The 14993-nt window shown below is 39.5% G+C and overlaps 3 long non-coding RNA genes across 3 annotated transcripts in view; 1 reads left to right on the top strand and 2 right to left on the bottom strand.

Annotated features, from left to right (window-relative positions):
* LOC109496044 overlaps positions 1-14993 on the bottom strand; it is a 132969-nt gene that overhangs the window by 115041 nt on the left and 2935 nt on the right. The gene's annotated exons all lie outside the window — the stretch shown is intronic.
* On the bottom strand, positions 6398-12571 carry LOC109496043. The gene is made up of 3 exons (XR_002151835.3): positions 12291-12571; positions 11451-11610; positions 6398-6709 (listed from the first exon to the last, which is right to left on the bottom strand). It is a non-coding gene; the product is annotated as an uncharacterized LOC109496043 (long non-coding RNA).
* The window catches only part of LOC123383039, a 32300-nt gene continuing 29789 nt past the window's right edge, over positions 12483-14993 (top strand). Inside the window, exons 1-2 of the long non-coding RNA XR_006592258.1 lie at positions 12483-12568; positions 13273-13316. This is a non-coding gene — a long non-coding RNA (uncharacterized LOC123383039). The remainder of the gene's footprint in view (positions 12569-13272; positions 13317-14993) is intronic.

Genomic DNA, 14993 nt, shown 5'->3' with positions numbered 1-14993 from the left:
CTCATATGAGGACTTTAAGAGACAAAACAGACGAACATAAGGAAAGGGAAACAAAAGTAATATAAACACAGGGAGGGGGACAAAACAGAAGAGACTCATAAATATGGAGAAGAAACTGAGGGTTATGGGAGGGATTCTGGCAGGGGGGGATGGGATAAATGGGTACAGGGCACTAAGGGCACTCTACTCCTGAAGTCATTGTTGCACTATATGCTACTTTGGATGTAAATTTAAAAAAAATTTAAAAAATTAAAAAAAAAAAAAGAACATCACACTTCTGCCCAAAGCAAAAAAAAAAAAAAAAAAAAAAAAAAAAAAAAGATTTGTGTGTGTGTGTACGTGTGTGTGTACATACACAATGGAATATTACTCAGCCATAAAAAAGAGCAAAATCTTGCCATTCATGACAACATGGATGGACCTAGAGGGTATTATGTTAAGTCAGAGAAAGATAATACCGTATTATTTCACTTATATGTGAAATCTAAAAATGCAAATGAACAAAAAACAACAATAGCAAAAAGAGAAACAGACTCATAAATACAGAGAACCAACTAGTAGTTGCCAGAGGAGAGGTTGGTGGGAGGATAGGGATAATAGGTGAAGAGGATTAAGAAGTAAAAAATTCCAGTTATATATAGAGAAAAAAAACTTTTATCACAGGGAAGGTGGGGAGATGGGTAAAATAGGTGATGGGAATTAAAGAGTGCACCTGTGATGAGCACCAACTGTTGTACAGAAGTGCTGAATCACTAAATTGTACACCTGAAATTAATATTACACTGTCTATTAGCTAACTGGAATTTAAAACTTTAAAAATTTTTCAGTTATAGGGACGTCTGGGTGGGTCAGTCAGTTAAGCGTCTGACTTCAGCTCAGTTCATGATCTGTGAGTTCCAGCCCCGTGTCGGGCTCTGTGCTGACAGCTCAGAGCCTGGAGCCTGCTTCAGATTCCGTCTCCCTCTCACTCTGCCCCTCCCCTGCTTACACTTTGTCTCACTTTGTCTCTGTCTCTCTCTCAAAAATAAATAAACATTACATTTTTTTAAATTTTTCAGTTATAAAATAAGTCACGAGGATGAAAAATACAACATAGGGAATATAAGTCAATAATATAATAACTCTCTGGGTGACGTATGGCAACTAAACTTACTGTGGTGGGCATTTTGTAATATATGTAATTGCTGAAACCACTATGTTATGTTGTACACCGAAATTAATGTCAACTATACTTCAATTAAAAATAAAAAGGGGTGCCTGGGTGACTCAGGCGGTTAAGCCTCAGACTTCAGTTCAGGTCATGATCTCACAGTTCATTAGTTTGAGCCCTATATCAGGCTCCGTGCTGACGGCTTAGAGCCTGGAGCCTGCTTCAGATTCTGTGTCTCCCTCTCTCGCTGCCCCTTCCCTGCTCATGCTCGCTCTCTCCCTCTCCCCAAAATAAGTAAACATTAAAAAAAATTTTTTTTTAATAAATAAATAAATAAATAAGAGGGCACCTGGGTATCTCAGCCAGTTGAGCAACCAACTCTTGATTTCTGTGCAGGTCACAATCCCACAGCTCAGAGCCTGGAGCCCTGCTTGGGATTCTCTCTCTCTCCCCATCTACCCCTCTCCTACACTCATGCGCTCTTCATATATAAATAAAAATAAAATATAACTAAAATGATTAAAAAAGAAAAAGAAAAAAAGAAAGTATACGAATACCAAAAAATAGTTACATTAAAATTTAAAAAAAATAAAAATGAGAAACAATCTCATCATTACTAGAACATGGAGTATGAAGAGTAGTTACAGAAACGGTTTCAGTAACACTGAAACGTCAGACCAAAACTTTTGGCTTAGGCAAATGGAAAAGCATCGAAGGGCTTCAAGGTGGGAGGATGAGAACCTGATCTATAACGTAGACAGGACTCCGCCTTCTAAGCACAAGATGAAGAAGATGTAGTTCCACACTTGATTTGGCAAGCAGTCATGGCGATCTCATTCCCCTTTGCCAGGACTGGTCTGGCAGTGGATGTGTGACTAAGTTCTGGCCAAGGAGACATAAGGCAGAGAGCGTATGAGCTCCTGAGGAAAATTTCCTTTCACTGGGAGGAGGGGAGGGGCAGAGATACTTTCCTACCAAGATTCGTTACCTGACTCCTATCATGAAGAGTATCAGAAAAGCCCAAACTGAGGGACAGGAGACTGACCTACACCCAGGAACCATCTGGAACAAGAATGAAGATGAAAGCTGACATGCTGAAGGAGGCAGAATGTAAAGATGGAGATCATCTGGGTTCCTGACAACTGTGTTTTGCTACCAAATTAACCAATCCTAGATCTAATTTCAACCAGAATTTACATGGTTTATTATTTAAGCCAAATGAACTTTGTCATTTTGTAGCATGTATTTAAAAAGTGATATTTATATGACACATGGGTAAGCAGATAAGGATATCCATGCTTAGCTCCTCAGGGCTCCAGGCCACCGCAGGCTCTTACCTGGTTGCTCCAAGATCTAAGGAGATCAGTATCTCAGAGTACCTGCAACCCACCTACTGCACACTACTGAGCCTGGGCACACTGGCTGCTAAATGCTGGCTTAAGCCACTGTTAGTTGGGGTTTTTTGTTCTCTGTAGCTCAAAGGTTCCAACTATCTGGCTAATACCCGAGTCAACACACTGTTCCCTCAACCACCCAATCTAAAAACCCAGGAGTCATCCTGCACTCACTCCCATCATTCACCCCCTCATGTCTACCCTTCTCCCTCTTTGAAATCTCCATATTCTTTGTTTTTTTTTTTAATTTTCTTTTAATGTTTATTGATTTTTGAGAGAGGCAGAGACAGAGTGCAAGTGAGGGAGGGGCAGAGAGAAAGAGGAAGACACAGAATGCAAAACAGACTCCAGGCCCCGAGCTGTCAGCACAGAGCCCAATGTGGGGCTCGAGTTCATGAACTGCAAGATTATGACCTGAGCCAAAGTCAGACACTTAGCCCCTCTCTTCACCCCCACTGCTATGGCCTTCACCTGGATGACCAAAAGTAGCGTCACATTGCCCTACCTCCAACTCACTAGTCTTTAATTCATCCTAACATAGCCAGCAAAAGCTCTAAAATGCAGATCTTCTCAGACTACCACTTTTAAATCACTACTGGAGGCCACCAATCCTAACCTTGCATCATGATCACTTGTGATGAGCCCCACAGATAATTTGTTAAAGTAAGAGTCAGAATACTAAAGTGTGTTGATGATTTGCTATCGAATATAAATTAGAATATATCCAAATTTGTCCCAATAATATTTGTTTTACATTCTGACGTGCTTTTTTGAATGTTAAGATTTACTGGAAGAACACCAAAAATTTCTGCAACAACTATTTACCCTCTTGTGTTCCATTCTACATAAGAGGGAGTAGAAATGAGATGAAGGGAATTATTTTAGCTTTGGGAAAAAAAAAAGACACTTCCTGTGAGACAGGAGTGAAAGAGAAAAGGAAGGGCAAACATGCAAAAAGTTGAAGAAATTGAAACATCTAAACTTAGCAAGTCTTAATCTTTTCAGAATAATAGGTATCTTTGTATCAAGAGAAGGTATACCAGAATCTTGTTTGACTTCCAACTTTTATCCTTCTCTGAGCCTGGGAGGCTGAATTTATGAGCTAATTCAGTAAGACCCTTGCCTCCAAATCAGAATAGGACTCACCAGTGGGAGACTTTGACAGATCAGAGCATGGAGGAGATTGAGGTTGAGTATTTTTCCCACAGCTCCTTCCCTATCAGGTACCACAGGTTGGCTATGTACTTGCATCCAAGACCACAGATGCTGGCAGGTCAGGTTTCCATGTAACTACCTTCCTGATATTCTAGTAACCATCTCTTTCTGTTGTGTCTTCAGGACTAAGGTGGTAATAGCCCCCAGCTGTCAGTATGGCCGGGATACTATACTATCGTCCATTGACTTCCTTAAATCCTGTACATATCTTTGTAAATAATCCTCTTTTTAAACTCTCAAATTAGTCGGTTTCAGAATGCCATCTGTTTCCTGCTGGGGCCCCCAGTGATTTTGACTTACAGAATGGGATATGGGTCAGGCTGGACGAGAATGGAAAGTTTTGACAAGGTCAAAACGAAGACCATTATAGGCGTTTACTAGGCAAGCCCGTGAATGCACCACATACATGCACTCATCCTTCCTCGTCTTTGGGAACAGAAGATATTTAAGAAACTGATGATTTATTGGACTGAAATCACCAATCAATAAATTTGATTTTTATCATTATTAATCGATAATTACATATTATTATAATTATATCGCATTATTGACCACCAAATGATCAATATTTTTCACTCTGCGCCTACTCAAGTTAGCTATGATTATACACGTGTTTCCTTTTCTGTAACTAGATAATCTCTAAATTCCTTTACGACTTCAGAAATCTGTGATGATAGGATTACAATATTAAACCCAGAAATAAAAACAGGGAAGATGGAAAGGTAGAAACAGCAAGGACGAGCCGAGAGCACCTTCCTCGTTTAGGTACCTCTGTACTTTCTCCACGAATCTTTACTAACAGCAACCCTGAATAGTAGCTCTTTTCTACATGTTGATGGCACAAATCCTGTATCACAAAATCCAGCATTCCGTTACAGGTTTTATGCCACCCTCTTACCTCTAAACATGGCCCAGACATCAGTTTACCCTTGCCTTTATGCCTTCCGAGCAGCCACAGGCTCATCAAGAGTAGGGACTACACAATGTATTCCTCTGTCAAGTGCTGCCCAACACTTTTTTTTCCGATATTCAATATATGTTTACTGAATTGAAATGGTAAACACAAGATGACTGATTTCCATGTATCAGGATGGGATACTAAACCTTCACCACATACTTTTATTTTCATTTGTGTTTGTTTTTGTGGATGGGTTTTCGTAAGAGGAAAAAGGTAGATCGCATTCTGGGGCAGGAGTTAATTTTCTCCCAACTTATAAGTATTTATATTTACAGAACTGCTCTATTAGTTAGGATAAGCTAGGATGTGGTTACAAACAAACCCCAAATTTCAGTTGCTTAACATAACGTCCATTGCTCACGTAACACAAATTTATCCCCTCTCAGTTCTGGAAGTCAGAAGTCTGGTGAGCTTAACTGCTTCCTTGCTCTGGTCTCACAAGGCTACAACTGAGTTGTCAGCCAGCCTGTTCTCTCACCTGTAATTTCTAGGAGGCATTCCAAGCTTATCCAGGTCCCTGTTTCCTTTCTGTCAGCCAGTGTTACTTTTCAGCTTCTAGGGGCCTCCCTCCAGTTCTTATACATTATATGGCCCCATACCTCTCAGGATCAAAAAGGCAGTAGCACTAACCTTTCTCAGGCTTGGGAACTCTCTGACTTCTCATTCTTCTGTATCTCTCTGCCTCCAGCCAGAGAAAGTCCTTTGCTTTAAAGGGCCCATGTAATTAGTTTGGAGCCTCATCAACAATCCAGGGTAATTTCCCCAATTTTCAAGTCTGACACCTTGATTATACCTGGAAAGTCCTTTTTGCCGCACAATGTAACTTCATGGGCTTCATGGGCTCCAGGGATTAAGGTGTAGACATCTTGGCCGGGGGGGTGGGGGTCATCTGCCTACAATACATGGTTTTATATTTGTGCCACACGCTATCCTGGATGCTTTCCATACATCAACTGATTTTTTTAAAAATCTGATGATTTGGTACTTTTAATATCATAACTTTTTTTTTACAGGTGGGGACCAAAGCAAAAGAGGTGAAATAAGCTAACAAAAGTCACCCAGCTTGTAAGTGGCACTGGGGAACTTCAAACCCAGGGACTCTGGCTCCCACACCTGTGCTCTTTACTGGTACGCCACACTCCCTCTATAGGACTGCTTCTGCAGCCCAGAGCATGTGTTGTCAGAGGGCTACATGGATGGGGCACATTGCCAAAATCATCCCAGGCCCAGCCAATATAAATTCTTTACTGTTTTTTTTTAATATATATTCAACAAAACTACACGTTCCCTTCAATTCTTCTTAATAGTTGTTTAACTAAACCCACATCAACCTTACATTTGCAAATAACCAACTTGCCCACAAAGGCATTTATTAAAAATCAAAGTCAATCATTTACTTAAATAAAAAAGCAATTTCCTAAGAAATGTATTTCAATGTGTTGATTATAAAAAGATTATGAAGTTTGGCTAAAAAAAAAAAAACAAACTCTCTCTCTCTCTCTCTCTCTCCACACACACACACACACACACATACATCCCCAAAAGTTAAGGAATCTGTTTCTAGTGTCCAAGACTTACATATAGTGAAAAGAGATTACCAGATGACTTTTCAGTGGAATACTAGCCTAGTTGTTTTAGCTATCTATTACTGAGTAACAATGACCCCAAACCTTAGCAGTCTTAAAATACATTATATATATTTATTTTTTCTACAGGTCATAAATCCAGGAGAGGCTCAGGTGGGTGGTTCTACCTCAGAGTCTCTCATGAGGTTGCAGTCGAGGGGACAGCCTGGGCTTCCGTTATCAGAAGGCTTGGCCAGAGCCAAAGGAGCATTTTCCAAGATGGCTCATTCATGACACTGCTGTAGGAGTCCTCCGTTCCTCACCACCTAGGCCTCTCCATAGAGCTGCTCGAGCATCCTTACAACACAGTAACTGGCGTCTCTGTATGATTAAAGTTGGTCTACAACTTGCTATTACTGTAAACTGACTGAAAAGTCGAAAGGGGATATAGAATCATGACCACCATTACTTTTTAGAAGCTACTACGATTTATCAAAAAGAATTTAAGGGACCTAGGGGAATTCACCACTAACAAGTGGCAAAAACATCAAAATCCTATCCATCTGATATCAAAGACTATGTTCATTCCTCTACCTGACACTGCCTTACAGAATTATCATTCTGAGCTGTTTTCACCATTGCTAATAACATTTCCTAGCTGTTCTTTGTGAATATTTCTGAATCTTGTGATTTTCATCTTATATAAGCTCAGTATATGAAAATCTGAGTTTTTCCTAAAAAATAAATGGTGTAATAAGATTTTGAGATTCTTCATTTTTCAAAAGGTCTAACAAGATTTGTTTCCTTTCAAAAGAAAGTTTTTTGGGCTCATTTAAAATGTGATGTAACTTATGAAAAATTAATATACAGAGAACATGAGCAAAGACAAAGTAGAAAGGATAGGGTGTTGAAGGAAGAACGAATAATCTAATTTGGCTGGAATATAATGTATATGTCAGGAAGTGTGAGAGATAAACCTGGAAAGGTAATTTATTATAATTATTTATATATAATATCACATGTGACTGTGCCTTATTAGGCGACATCTGCTTAGTCTCAGAAGTATCTAATCAAAAGCACAGATACAAATCTAATTAAGAAGGTATTGATGTGTAACGTAGAATTTTCAAAAATGACTTTGCTATAACTTAGATATTGTAAAGGACACATATCTTAATTGTATAGCTGAAAAAATTTTATGCGTTTACTCCCACAGATCAAAATACAGAACAATTTCAACACCCCAAAGGCTTCTTCATACACTCTAGTTAAAACTCACCCCCCACCCCAAAAAAGAAACTCAATATTCTGACTTGTATCACCACAGATTAGATTTCTTGTTTGTTCTTTTTTTTTTAATAATTTTTTTAATGTTTATTTATTTTTGAGAGACAGAGCAGGAGAGGGGGAGGGGCAGAGAGAGAGGGAGACACAGAATCCGAAGCAGGTTTCAGGCTATGAGCTGTCAGTACAGAGCCCCACGCAGGGCTGGAACCCTGAGATCATAACCTGAGCCAAAGTCGGATGCTTAACCAACTGAGGCACCCTTGTATGCTCTTAAAGTTCATATAATTTGTGTGTCTTCTTTCACTTGCTTTTATGTCTGTGAGATTTACCTATGTTGTTACAAGCAGCAGTTCTTTTTTTTTTTAAGTTTATTTATTTTGAAAGAGAGCATGAGTGGGGGAGGGGAAGAGAGAGAAAGAGACAGAGGGAGGGAGAGAAAACCCCAAGCAGGTTCCACACTGTCAGCACAGATACCGATGCGAGGCTTGAACTCACAAACCAAGAGACCATGACCTGAACCAAAACCAAGAGTCAGACGCTTAACCAACTGAGGCATCCAGGCACCCCAGCAGCTGTAGTGTTTTATTGCTGTGACGTTCTCCAATGTATGGATATGTATTTGCAATACTAATATAGTTAACACCTCCATTCAGCTGTTGATGAGTATTTGGATTATTTCCAGTTTGGGACCATTATACTTTTGCAATGAACGTTCTTTCACATGTGTTTTGGTGTGCTGAATGTTTATTCTTGTTGCCTATGTACCCAGGAATAGAATTGCTGGATTATAAATGATATCTGGTTAACTTTAAATGTCTTCTACCGGGGTGCCTGCATGGCTCAGTCAGTCAAGCGCCCGATTCTTGATTTTGGCTCAGGTCATGATCTCACAGTTTGAGGATTCAAGCCCTACATTGTGCTCTGTGCCGACAGCACAGAGCCTGCTTGAAATTCTCTCTCCCTCTCTCCCCTGCTTGCCCCTCCCCCCACACACTCACTCTCTCTCTCTCTCAAAATAAATAAAATAAAATAAATGAATGAATGAATAAAGTGTTCTACCAATTTATACTCCCACCAGCAATATAGAATTCCAAATGTTTCACAGCTTCCCCCAACACTTGTTATCATTAGTCTTCTCATTTCAACCATTCTGGTAGAAGTATAGAAGTACCTTGTTCTGTTTTTTGTTGGGTTTTTTTTTTTTATTTTTCTGTTTTTGAGAGAGAGAGAGAAAGAGAGAGCACAAGCAGGGGAGGGGCAGAGAGGGAGAGAGAGAATCCCAGGCAGGCTCTGCGCTGTCGGCATGGAGTCCAATGTGGGGCTCAAACCCACAAACCATGAGATCATGACCTGAGCCGAAATCAAGAGCCAGACACTTAACCAACAGAGCCAACCAGGCACCCCCTTCATTCTGGTTTTAATTTGCATTTTCCTGATAACGTAGAGCACTTTTTCATGTTTCATGTTGCCATTAAGCTATCCTCTTTTGTGAAGTGTCTGTTCATGGAATGTAGACTTTACCCAAGGTTTGTTTGTTTTTTTTTTAAAGAAATAAAGGTGTAGGCTTTTATACAACATAAAGTAAGCCCTCCCCCAAAATCCCCCTTAAGTATCTTTCTTTCTTCTCATGGCAGTTGCTTCATTTTTCCCCCTCTCCTCTGTCTTCACATAAAGATAAAACTACATATAAGATCTTCTCAACTTCTCCCCCACACTTCCACTAAAAAAATTCTTCATTCCTGCTCTATAAGATAATAGCTAATCAAACTTTACTCAGCAAAATGCACACTTGGTTCACATCTATTGAGTCATAAACTTGCTGCCTAGGGAACCTCAATACAGCTCATTCATAACAGGTCTTAAATCTACTAGACTATAAACCCCTCCCTTCAAACTCAAGTTATCTTGTTTATAAGTTAATTTACTTAATTTCTATCTGTTCTCAGTGGAAGTTTTGTTCAATGTTGAAACGCAAGTGCCTAGAAAGAGTGCCTAATACATAGTAGGTGCTCAAACACTTATTAAATAAAATGAAGATTAAAAAGAAAGTACTGATTACATGAAAAGATGCTCAACATCACTAATCATCAGGAAAATGCAAACCAAAACCACAATGAGATATCACCTCACACCTCTTAGAATGGTTGCCATCACAAATAAGCCATACAGAGAAAGACGGATACCATATGGTTTCACTCTTATGTGGATCCTGAGAAACTTAACAGAAACCCATGGGGGAGGGGAAGGAAAAAAAAAAAGAGGTTAGAGTGGAAGAGAGCCAAAGCATAAGAGACTCTTAAAAACTGAGAACAAACTGAGGGTTGATGGGGGGTGGGAGGGAGGGGAGGGTGGGTGATGGGTATTGAGGAGGGCACCTTTTGGGATGAGCACTGGGTGTTGTATGGAAACCAATTTGACAGTAAACTTCATATATTGAAAAATAAAAAAATAAAAAAAAATAAGAATGGTTGCCATCACAAAGACTAGAAATAACAAGTGCTGGTGAAGATGTGGAGAAAAGGGAACACTTGTGTACTGCTGGTGGATATGCAAACTGGTGCAGCCACTGTGGAAAACAGTATGGAGTTTCCAGTAAAAGTTAAAAATAGAACTACTGTATGATCTAGCTATTCTACTTCTGGGTAATTACCTAAAGAAAATAAAAAGAGGAATTTGAAAAAATATGCACACCCCTATGCTCATTGCAGCATTATTTACAATAGCTAAGATATGGAAACAACCTAAGGGTACATCAATGATTAAAGAAGATGTGGTATGTATATTACATGTGGTTTTTTTCAGCCATAAAAAGGAAATCCTGCTGTTTGTAACAACATGGATGGACCTTGAGGGTATTATGCTAAGTGAAATAAGCTAGGCAGAGAAAAACAAATGCCATATGATTTCACTTATATGTGAGAACCTAGACAAAGAAAAAGCTAAGCTCATAGATACAGAGAACAAATTGATACTTTTCAGAGATGGGGGAGGGGGAGCAAAATAGGTGAAGGGAATCAAAAGGTATAAACTTCTCATTATAAAATAAGTCCTATGGGAATGCAAGCTGGTGCAGCCACTCTGGAAAACAGTATGGAGGTTCCTCAAAAAACTAAAAATAGAACTACCCTACGACCCAGCAATTGCACTACTAGGCATTTATCCACGGGATACAGGGGTGCTGTTTCAAAGGGACACATGTACCCCCATGTTTATAGCAGCACATCAACAATAGCCAAAGTATGGAAAGAGCCCAAATGTCCATCGATGGATGAACGGATAAAGAAGATGTGGTATATATATACAATGGGGTATTACTTGGCAATCAAAAAGAATGAAATCTTGCCATTTGCAACCATGTGGATGGAACTGGAGGGTATTATGCTAAGTGAAATTAGTCAGAGAAAGACAAAAATCATCTGACTTCACTCATAGGAGGACTTTAAGAGACAAAACAGATGAACATAAGGAAAGGGAAACAAAAATAACATAAAAACAGGGAGGGGGACAAAATAGAAGAGACTCATAAATATGGAGAACAAACTGAGGGTTACTGGAGGGGTTGTGGGGGGGTGCTAAATGGGTAAGGGGCACTAAGGAAACTACTCCTGAAATCGTTGCACTATATGCTAACTAATTTGGGTATAAATTTTAAAAAATAAAACTTAAAAAAATGGTAAAATAAAAAGCTGTATTATATGCAGATCTAAAATAATGACATTCATTCACAGAAAAAAAAATATTAAAATCCAATACTTAACAAGAAGAGGAAGGCAAAGAATGGGTACAGTTATTGGAATTTGTGTTTTTCTTTTTTAACTCACCAACCAAAACTAAAGTACTACCCATAGTTTAATGCTATATGGACAGCAAGTTGGACTCACATTAGAATTAGCCAGGTTTTGAACTGACAATCCAAGGACAAAGCAAATCTGGTTGTCTGTCTGAACTCAGCTTTGGTTTCTAGGTCAGTTAATTTGCTGTTGACTTTGAAAACTTTAAGTTGTTGCCATCCTCAAACCTTAAGAAATGAGTCATTTGTTTCTGTCAAGTGGAAAGGACAAAATCAGCAGGGAAGGAAATAAAATAAAATAAAATAAAATAAAATAAAATAAAATAAAATAAAATAAAATAAAATAAAAAAGTCCTAGGTTGTAATGTACAGACTATAGTGACTATAGGCAATAACGCTACATTACATGTTTAGAAGTTGTTAAGAGTAAGTCTTAAAAGTTCTCAGCACAAGAATTATAACTATGATGATAGATGTTAACTAAACTTACTGTGCTCATTTTTCAAATAGACAAATATTGAATCATTATGTTGTACAGCTAAAATAATGCAATGCCAGTTATACCTCCATAAAAAAATAATCCTAAAGCTTCAGGCTTTAAAAAAAAAAAAAAGTACTGAGAATATTATTGTATCCTTCCTAACATCCAAACCCCTCTAATAGGAAGCCATCTCAATTTCAGACTAAGTATCCACATGTACCCAGTGAAGCCCATATCCTACCAAAGAACCCAATCCCACCCCTCTCAAGGGGAAGTAGGTAGCACTCTCAACCACATAATCCTATCTTCTGGCCATAGCTAATGGTCCTATGTCAGCTAATGGGATTGAGGGCAACATCAACTGAAGAATTCTAGAGAAGAGTGTTTCTTGCTGTTCGAGAGACTTTCTGGAAACCATCTGCTCTCTCCCCACCATACAATTACCCCCACCTCAGATGTGGACAAGGAGGCAGGTAACTCAGGGGTGGTCAGCAGCTGTCTTGTAATGCCAGCCTTGGAATGAAGAGGACCCAATAGAACATGGAAAAGGAGAAATAGGGGTTCTTTGTGACATCACTGAGCCACTGAACCAGACCACCCCTGAAGCCTGTCCTACTACTTACATAAATCAATAAATCTTCCTTATCATTTAAACCCAGTTTGAGTTGGGTTTGTGTTTCTAAGAACAGAACACACCTGGTACAAGAAGGCAAGGGCATTCACTGTAGGTAAGAGGAACAGCAAGAGCAAAGGTAGAGAGGAATAGAATAGCATGATCCTTAGGGGAGCTATAGGGACTGCAGTATCTGAGCATAGAATAGGAGGAAAGCGAGGCACCTGGGTGGCTCAGTCAGTTGAGCATCTGACTTCTGACTGTGCTGACAGCTCAGAGCCTGGAGCCTGCTTTGGATTCTGTGTCTCCCTCTCTCTCTGCCCCTCCCCTGCTCACACTCTGTCTCTCAAAAAATGAGTAAAGGTTAAAAAAAAGAATTAAAACAAAATAAGAATAGGAGGAAAGCAAAGTCAGAATGAGACTGAAGATGTAGACAGGGGTCAGAATAGGAGACTAAATGTGTGCCATGCCACAACACATTGATTTCATCCTATAGGTAGTGGCTTAAAATGAAATTTGAGGGGGCAGAGCTGTTGCCTCAGTTTTTATTTGAGATAGGTCACTAGCAGGTTTGAAATGGGTTAGCTAGGAAAGAAATTGTGAAAACCTGAGCAAAGACAGAGTAGGGAATGTAGATTAGGGAACAGGTGTAAGATTTCAGAAGGTTGAGCCTACCTAGTTAGTTCACCTAATGAATGGGAGTAGTAAAGGAGAGGGAGGGGTCAGGGCTCATGCCTTTCTAGCTTGAATTTCCTGGCTGTCAGTGGCATCATTTACTGAAATGGAGAATACAAACTAATGAGTTCCTCTTTTTGACAGATTGAGTTCCAGGAGTTGTGAAATACACAAGTGTTGTTTGACAGGTATGATAATGTCCTGCATGGTGCTTTTAGCTTTTTAAAATCAATTGCTGATAGTTCATGATTGTATTTTTAGCATAAAAATCCAAATTTACCCCTTCTTTTGAAAAATCAGAAGATCTGACCACATTGAGCCAGTATCCCCACATGGTAAATTTAAATTGTGCATGTGCCCTTCCATTAACCATTATAGCTTGCATCCCATTGTCTTACACCAAGCCTGCTCCAACTGCCCCCCCGCCCTGCTTAGGGATCTGAACTTTCAGCCCCTCATACTGATGCAACTGATGTCAATGGAGTATCACCCCCTGAAGCAAGTTTCCATCACTCCCATGTACCCCACATTCTAGGTACATTTCTAGTGGCATCTAAAGCCCTTCCAGCAACGAACTCTCTGGTTACCACGTACTACCACCTTCTGTAGTTGGGTTTGCTACTACAGCTCTCTCCCAAAAAGAGTGCCTGGTTTCCAGGTCCCATGGCCAATACCTCTAAGCTCCCATCCAGCATTTCCCCCTTCCTTTGTCTTTTTTTAGTTCTTGTTCCTTCTGATAGCAGAAGGGTAGACCTCTGTCAAGAACAGAAGAGGAAGGGTCAGAAATGTATCAGCCTACTCAGGACAAACTGAGCTAGATTGGAGGAAACTAAAGGTTTCCAGGAAACCAGCCTCCCAGGAAACCCAGGGCTGCCACTTTAACGGAAACGGTAATGGAGATGATAACACACTCACATGGTACTCTCCTGTGGCTAAAATTACCCATCCACCAAAATCTCCTCCCTTCCTCCAAAATGACTTCTTCTCCTATCAACTATATTATCAAGTACTTTTTTCTTTTTCCTTTCTTCCTTTTTTGCACAACTCAGCATCTTCCTTTTTTGCACATCTCAGTCATCTACATGACTAAACTTTACTCAATAGTTGAACTTGAAAACTCAAGTAATTTGCATCAAGAAGTGAGTAAAATTGAACTCTGCTATGGATTCTGGCATTAGGAAAAGAAGCTTCCTAGCTTAGATGATTAGTAGGAAGTTGTGTACCTTGGGGGCCCTACAGTCAAGTGCATTTCTGAGCAGCCACAGAGCAACTTATTAAGAGGCTATTCTCAGTTATGCCCAGCTTATACCAAAAGGAAAACAGCGGAGTTCTTGGTTGCTGGCATTGTACTGATCCCGGGTTATCTGCACAGGGAAGCCTGGCATGTGCTCTTTGTCTGAAAACAGGCTGTTCTCATTAGCACTAATGTCCACATCCGGCCTGCTCATGAACACTAAGGAAATAGAAGCTCTTCACTTCCTTTGCCTTGAATTATTGCTTCCTCTCTTGGCTTTCAGAATTGTAAATTGAATCTTATACAGGAAAATGTGTCTTCCGCACACTGGCCACATGCATGCTTATATTTAGAACAGCTCCCTCTACTCTTCTCTATACCAATAATATCTTATAGGTCTTATGTATCTTGAAAAGGGCACCGCTAAGAGAATTATTGGTGGTGGTGATGGTACAGGTGCTGTGATTTAGCTTCATTAACAATATTAAAGAAAAAAATGTTGAAATAGTAATAAAATCTAAATCCCACTACCCTTACATGTTTTCATTTTTTATGTAGCTTCATTCAGTGTGTCCATATTAAATATATTGTTTTATAATGTTTATATTCTTATCATTTAACATACATTTAA

The sequence above is a fragment of the Felis catus genome, chromosome F2 (genome assembly GCF_018350175.1).
Source record: "Felis catus isolate Fca126 chromosome F2, F.catus_Fca126_mat1.0, whole genome shotgun sequence".
Classification (NCBI taxonomy): domain Eukaryota; kingdom Metazoa; phylum Chordata; class Mammalia; order Carnivora; family Felidae; genus Felis; species Felis catus.
Note: the sequence above shows the minus strand (reverse complement) of the source record. Positions and strands in the feature narration are given on the sequence as shown.